General features: G+C 49.0%; 1 protein-coding gene across 1 annotated transcript in view; it reads right to left on the bottom strand.

The window, feature by feature from the left end:
• Positions 1–8,015, bottom strand: part of SRRM3 (serine/arginine repetitive matrix 3) — a 39,139-nt gene that overhangs the window by 23,732 nt on the left and 7,392 nt on the right. The window lies entirely within an intron of this gene.

Raw genomic sequence — 8,015 nt, 5'->3', positions numbered from 1 at the left:
TTTTCATTCCATGCTGGCTCAGACAGTGCCCCTCCCGGATGGAGGCTCAGCTCTGGTTTCAGCAGAACCGACCACCCTCACTCCTGGATGCCATTCACCTTGCTCATTCTGTTCCTGCCCCAAGAGACGGAGGACTAGTCTTGGATGGCAAAGCTCATGATGTGAGCTTTGGACTCAGACAGGTTCAGCATCAAGCTCACTGAGCTTTGAGGTCCTGATCTATTCAATGAGGAAAAGGATATCCCAGCTTTGAGGAGAGGATTAAGTGAGATTCTGTCTTTGAAGCTCCTGTTGTCCCACACATGGTTGCCATTGTTAGACGAGGAGCCTCTGTCTGACACACATCAACCAACACCTTCTCTTCCAGGGAGAAAAGCAGTTGTTACACATGAAAGAGAGACAGGGCAAGGCAGGCAGACTACAACTACTGAGGGAAAAAAATTTTCAGCAGCAAATCTCCAGCAGATCACCCACTAATCTGCTAATCTTAAATCTCAAGAATGTCATTCAATTCCTAAACACCAACCTGGCATGGCAGCCTTGAAGTCACCCAGGTAGCACAGGAGGTTTTTCTGGGGTGATGGAGAGGAGGCTCATATTATTCTCCCTGCCCCCACAGAGTCAAACACCCCCATATCCCTTCATTCAAACCTCTCTGCTCTTCCCCACACTCCTCTTCCCAAAGCCGGTGGCCTCCCACCTCCTGTTCCTGTGCCTAAAATCTCCAACTCCTCCACCTAGCCAGCCCCCACCCTACCAGGGTTCATCTCCCCCTCCCCCCAGCCCTCAGCCACACAAATACCTGACATATAAAACATAGCCTTTAGCAAAACTTAAGGGCACTCTGACGTTGTGTGGGTGAGTCAGTGGGAGGAGGGGCTTCTGTTTATTCAGACACAAAAATGAGGACAGTTATTCACAAAATAAAAAAATAGCTCAGTTTGGGCATTGCCTTTTGCAGGGATCCTTGCTTGCCTCCTAACATCCCAGCTGAGTTAGCCGCTGACAGACCCTCACTGTGCCCTCCTCGTTCTGCTGGCCACACCCCCAGGGACATCTGTTCTTTTTTCCTCTGTCCCAGGAACAGCACTTCCTCTCTTCTGCCCCATCCTCCCTCCCTGGGGCCTTATCATTTGGCCTCTCTCATTCTTCAGTCCCTTTTGGGAGGTTTACTTGAGAGCATTGAAAGAAAGGCATAGGATATGAGTATCCTGCTCAGGGGGAGGCACAAGGTTTCAAAACCGTCTGAAAAGACTTGTTCTGGGCGTTCCGTTCCAGGGATATCAATGTGCGTAGGCTGAGGCCTCTTTTACTGGCTTTGTGGGGCTGGTACCACTACATCTGCTTTGCAGATCTCCCAGGGCTAGAACCCTGGGTTCTCCTATTCTGCCTTTCCTGGATGATAATATCACTAACAATAATGTTCTCTAATGTTTAAACAGCTCTCTGCAGTTTACAAATGCAGAGCCACTTAGAGAAACAGCACCGACCCCCATTTTACAAATGAGAAAACTGAGTCCCAGAGAGGAAACATCCCCATGGTTTTGGGACCTTTAAGTAGAAAATGTAAGTTCATTTATGCAGTTGGCTTTGACAAGTCATGTGCAAACAGTACAGCCTTGACCTGGCTGGCTGGACTTCCCTGCTGTAGATGTTAGCTCAGCCGTTTCCTCCCTACTTTCTAGACACAGTTGTGAGTGTGTGAGCTGAGTTCTAGATTTGTTTAACATTTTCTGCTCTTAAGTTCATGTTTGTGATCTAGTTTACTTCTCACCATGTCCATGGAATAGTAGGGTAGGTGTTCCTCCCTGTGACAGAACAAATTGAGCTGACCAAAGCAGGCCCAAAGAGTCTATAGCAGAGGGGCCAAGAAAGTATTGAGGTTGAACACAGCACCATATGGGACACATGCTGGACTGGCTGCCATGGGCAATGTTCTGACTTGGGAAAAGACCTCCTGTCACATGCTCTTTCTCATGACAGCAGTTTTGCTAATTAACTGGTTCTGTTCTCCATTATCCAGGAGCATACTGGCCAATAGACAGATGAATGAGTCCAAACAGAGGAGGGGCAGATCTCAGACGGTGGCTCTGCCCTTTTTGCTCATTCACACAGTCAGCATGCTAGGCCTGCTTGGGCCTGGAGAAAGGGGTGGGGGTTTGTGGTGGTAAAAACAAGGTTGAGTCAGGCCTGGGGCCTCTACTTTAGCTCCTCACAATACAGAGCAAAAATATGACACTGCATATTATAATTATTAACGCAGGTACCAGGCACTAAGCACTTTACATGTTTTTGTCTCATTTAATCATTTAATGCTCAGAACAAGCCTCTGACGTGGGTACTACCATTAATATTCCCATCTTATAGGTAAAAAATTGAAGCACAGAGAGATCACACTATGTATAAAATTAGATGCATAGAAAAAAAGACGAATTTGCTCACTGTGTTAGCAACTTAGGAATTTTGTTTCTATAAATCCTTTCTCCCAAACATTTTGTTATATTACATAACTATGAAAACAATTATTATTAAAAGTTGTTGTCTGTTAGAGTGAGAAGAAAAAAAAAAAAAAGAACTGATAGCAGCCACAAGAAGTAAAGAAAACGTTGTATGTATTCCAAAAAGTCAGGTTTTACTTTTATCCCGGAATGTGGGCATGTGGTTTTTAGAGGCAGCCTTGGATGATGGAGTATTTTGAACCTGTGCAGAAGGGGCTAGGATGTTTCAAGCTGAGGGCCCATTATGAGCAAAGGTGTGGCAGTGAGAACATGTAGGGCCTAGTAGGGAACTGCCAGCAGGTCAGGCTGGCTGCTGTGTGATGTTGAGAGTGGGAGACCAGGGTAGGTCTAGTGTGTGGAGGCCAGGGAGTCCAGACTCAATTGCATGGATGATGGGGAACCATAGATGGTTTCTGGGGGCAAAATAGGACTCCCCACATCAATTATTTCCAAGGACAAAAGCGTGTTCTTTCTCAATGTCTCTGAGATCTCACTTCTCTCCATCACCTCTCTCCCCCAGAACAGAGTGCCAGCTGCCCCACTGTTCTCCCTGCAGTTTCACCCAGCTGATCCATCTTCCAAAAGGGGCAGTCCTCAAACACCTGTCTGACCACATCATACCTCTCAAAACCTTCCACTGGCTCCCATCGTCTATGGGATCATGTCCAGATCCTGCAGCAGTGTGATATTCTGGTATCCAGTATGGAGGGTAGACTGGAGGAAGGACTGTCACAAGAGACTGTCACTCAAGCCAGTTAATTAACTTAAGGAGAAAGGATGATTCGTGGGGACAAAAAAACTCTGGGAGTGACTGTGACCCTGTTGAGACCCTTTCCTGAGTGAGAGGTGTCATGTGCCCTTATACGGTTAAAATCAGACCCCTCCCTGACAGTATGGAGACCCTTTAGCTGTCTCTTCTTTGTCATCTCCCTCTAAGAGGGCATTGAATTTCCCTACATCTCAAATTACCAGCCAATGAGTCAGAGTGGAGTATCAGGGTAAGGAAGCCAAAGTCATGAGCATAGGGGCTGTTAGGTGAGAGGGCTTCATAGATTCCTGAGAGAATCCCACAGTTGGCAGAGGGGGTGGAGACAGCCAGGCAGAGGGGAATAAGTTAAGGTCAGTCTAGTTCTCGACATTGCCAGACCTCCCTGTGATCATGGGGATTGTGGTTGTTACAGACTGAATATTTGTGTCCCCCCAAATTCGTATGTTGAAACTCTAATCTTAATGTGATGGTATTAGGAGGTGGAGTCTTTGAGAGATAATTAGATCATAAGGATGGAGCCTTTATGAATGGGACTAGTGCCCTTATAAGAAGAGGTATGAGAGCTAGCTAGCTTTCTTTTGGTCATTTCTGGATATAAGAAGGTAGCTGTCGACAATCCAGAAGACATTCTTTACCTGAACCCAACCATCATCTCAGACTTCCAGCCTCCAGAACTGTGAGGAATAATTTTCTGTTGTTGATAAGCTACTAGTCCATGGTGTTTGTGTTATAGTAGCCTGAGATGACTGAGATGGCAGTGGTGATCATCTAGTAGTGATGCATGTCTGCTGTGTGCTAGCGACTATTCCTCACACCCACACTCATTGTCTCATTTAATTTCCTCAACAATCCTATTAGGTAGCTACAGATATCTCCATTTTATAAGTAAAGAACTGGAGGCCCAGAGAAGCCAAGGACCTGCTCAAGTCACACAGCTGGGGTCTGGTGAAGCTGGGATCCAGAGCCCAGCGGGTTAGCATTTAACTTAGAGGTTTGGACAGGTGGGGTGTCTGATGGCAGAGCCCACACTCTCCCTTCACTACTCCACACTCATTAGCTAAAAAGCGAAGGTCCACAGGAAGGCAAACACGTGACCAATCTGTTGCCAGTCCTCCATCACCTCTCTGCCTTTGGCTTTGGGTTCAGCACCACAAACAGCTCCTCCCAGCTCCTGAGTAATCCAGTGCACCATCAGTCTCCTTAGTTTGCTGCAGTCACTGTTCGGAGTGCTATTTTCACACCATTTTGGCTGCCTGAGCTAAAAGAAGCCTTCTGGTGGAAACTCTTCACTATGTAAAGGAGGAAACTGAAGCTTCAGGAAAACTGGCAAGCTGCATTGTTCTAGGCACCAGAAATTAGGTGCAGTAAACAAAACTGACAAAGATCTTGACCTCATGGAGCTAACATTCTAGTAGCATCCCAAGATCCTGCCAAGTCTTTGTTCTCCCCTGCCTACAGAGCAGGAGTCCTCCCTGACATTGAGTCTTCCAAACACTGCCTGTTCCAAGAAACCTTTCCTGACTGACAACCCTAGCCTGTCCCACATGTCCCCCACACAAAGGACTGAATAGTTCAGCCACATTGTCAGGAGTTGCCGGCAATTCCTGGTTTCAGGTTTCAGGTTTCAGGTTTGTGTTTCCACTCAGAGAGCGGGAGGCACATCTTCCCCTCCTTTTTCTTCTTCCCTCACTGTACTAGCAGGGTGAGGCGTGCAGCGCAATCCTCAAGAACATTTCTTTTGATGATGGAGACACTGCAACCTTTCCATGGCATATTTTCCAGTATGTCCCAGTTATTAAATACACCATTCATTCATTCATTCATTCATTCAAGGAAAGATAAGATCAAGACTACTGGAAAAGATTTGAGAGTCATCCACTAACAGGAGAGAGTTCCAGCTGTGGAAGGGATGAGATCCCCAGGGACCCAAGGACAAGACAGAACCTTGGGGGGAACTAACATCTGGGGAGTGAGCAGGAGTGAGGGAGATAGCAGAAGCTGTCAGAGGGACAGGAGGAACTCATGGAGAACTGCATCTTGGAAGCCAGGGGGGAAAGCAGGTTTCTAAAAGAGGAAGCACAATGGTGGCACCTGCCAGAGAGGTCAGGCCTGCAGAGAAGCATGGGCCATGGTAGGTAGGACTCAGGTGGCCATGACCCAAGCAGGTCACAGGAGATGTGGGGAGAAGAAGCCAGATCTCCAAGGCTTAAGGAAGTAGAGATAATGCATGCCACATACTCTACAGAAATTTGGTTAAGAAAGGAGAGAAAAATGTGGGTTGGTGGCCGGAGGAGAAAGCAGAGTTGAGGAAGGACAGGAATTAGAGTAAGAGGAAGGAGCCCAGGGGTGGGAAGAAGGGCAGGCCTGTGCTGAAAAGGGCCAGAGAAGGTGGCAGGTAGAGTCAGAGGGGGCTTCCTACCCCCACACTGGGTGGAAGAGGCAAGAAGAGCAGGTGATTTTCAGAGGAGCCCTGGGGTGTTTTGTGGTGGCACTGGTCAGAAGGCCAAGACTTTTGGGTTAGGGTGTGGAGCAGGCAGCAAAGGGGGAATCTGGTTGTCGAGATTTTTGAGAAAAGAAGAGAAAGGCTGGCCTTGCTTTGCAACATCACTGAAGGGGAAGGCATAGGAGTTGCTGAAGGGCACTGTGAGTTCTGGGAGGCTGGGAAGAATGAGTTGGTGGTAGCGTCACCTCTTACCACCAATGGGGAGGAGAGAGAGGCCAGTTGAGCCTGGCTCTTCCAGGTCACAAGCCTGAGGCTGCTCTGACTCTGCTTTTTGCTCCTACCCAAGTCAGAAAGAGGAGGTTTAAGTGGAGTAAAGAGGGGGAATCCACAACCCTTGGAGCCCCCAGCAGTCCATATGATCTGCAGAAAGAGCTTCCCACCTACTGCCCATTGAAGTCCATTATTACCGCAATGCTCTTTGCCCTCAAGACAACAGCAATGAAAACATCTCTCAGAAAGTGCTGCTGTTGTTTTATTTTTGTGTGAGTAAAGGTGCAGAGATTTAGGACCTCAGCAAGATACCCAAACTAGTCCTCCTCTGGAGGAAATGACCAGCGTGTTTACCCCAGCCTTTCACTGAACCTGTTTTACTTCCAGCCAGAGAAGCAGAGGATGCCAGAACTGGGTGGACACATGGAGGCTTAGCAAGGGGAAGGCTGATTGGAGTGGATTCAATGACACTCCCTCAGTTTGCACTGCCTGTCCGGCATCCGGCCACCCAGCCAAGCCTAGACACTCTCAGGGACAGGCTGCCCTGCCCTTCTATGGCAGCCTGCTCCATTTTGTATGGTTTTGAGTGGTTCCCAGTTCTTCTCTAATCTGAGACAAAGCCGACCTCCCTGTAACTTCTTTGTTTGATCCAAAGCCTGCTTGGGGGCCCATAGCACACCAGTGTTCCTCCTGCATTGTGACAGGTGCAGAGATGTGAGCCCCGCAGAGCCTATGTTCTCTTTCCCTGCCATGCTAGCAATGGCATTTGGTGTGTTGGTTCTTACTTTCCAGTGTATGTGTTTACTCTGGAGCCCATTGTACAAGTGTAAGAATTGGGGCAGAGGAACTAGTCTGTGGTCACACTGTCAGCCAGTGACAATGCTGGGGTCAGAACATTTCTCAGGTTTCCTGATTTGCAGCCCAGAATTCACTAAGCTGAGGTCTGGGCTGCCTCCCTCACTGCTGGGCCATAGCTAGAACCTGGGGCTGAAGAGGCAGGCCCTCCGTGATGCCCCAGTGCCCAGAAGCCCCTGCCTTACACCTGAGCCAAGCTGGAGCTTCCCACGGACAGGGTCCCTGTCTCTCTTCTCTTCTTCGTGCACCACACCTCCCAAACCCCAGAGGGAGCATTTGGAAAGGCCCCTCCGGCACCCAGCTGCTGCCTGAGCCTGTATCCTCCCTTCCCCTGCCCCAACACAGGCAGCACTCACATGTGGCCTCCAGGCCGGTCCTCCCTGGTGAGCATTCCCTCCTTCTCCATTAGCATCTGCCGGAAAGTCCTGACCTTCTGCCGGGTCTCCTCCTCTGAGTACCTGCAGGAGTGCAAGGAGGGTAAGGGCTGCTATCTTGGTTTTGGTTCCCTTCCTGCCTGCCACTCCAGCCCAGCACCAGCCCCCAGGCACAAGTGCACTTTCCGCCTTGCAGTGTTGTGTCCATGGTCACACCACCAAGCAAGGCTCTCAGTTTTGGGGAAGCTCAAGTCCCGCCCGCTTAGTACCAAATCAGCTGACCAACCAACTAAACAAACAAACAGCCAAACAAATCAATAAACTAAAGGAAGAGTTGTTCGCAGATGTGAGGAGACTGACTGGGTGAGGCTGCACCCTTCTTCCTGGCCTCCTCCTGACATTCAGGCTGCAGTCACTCCTTGGACTCATTTTAGGAGAGAAATGAGAATCCATAGCCTTTTCTGCTTTCCTGGCCTCAAGGACATCTGATCCTTACAATAGCCTTGGGAGGCCCTCAGAGCATCCCCATCTCTACAAGAGCAAGGCTGCCGAGTGGCTTGCTAGAAATCCCAGTGCTAGATCCATTGTTTCCCTCCGTGCTGGTTAGGGGTGGGGGATAGATGGAGTCCTCAGTTCTCTACTCTCTCCTCCCTCCCTGACCTAGGTCTCAGGCTAAGGACGGAAGTCCAAAATTTTCTACTCCTCATCCTTGGTACCGCACCTTGGGGTCAGTCATCGTCCTCTGTCACTGCACCACTGTGACAGCTCTGTCCCAGCTTCCCAGCTCCTCTGACATTTCTCTCTCC

The sequence above is a fragment of the Pteropus vampyrus genome, unplaced genomic scaffold (genome assembly GCF_000151845.1).
Source record: "Pteropus vampyrus isolate Shadow unplaced genomic scaffold, Pvam_2.0 Scaffold193, whole genome shotgun sequence".
NCBI classification, from domain to species: domain Eukaryota; kingdom Metazoa; phylum Chordata; class Mammalia; order Chiroptera; family Pteropodidae; genus Pteropus; species Pteropus vampyrus.
Note: the sequence above shows the minus strand (reverse complement) of the source record. Positions and strands in the feature narration are given on the sequence as shown.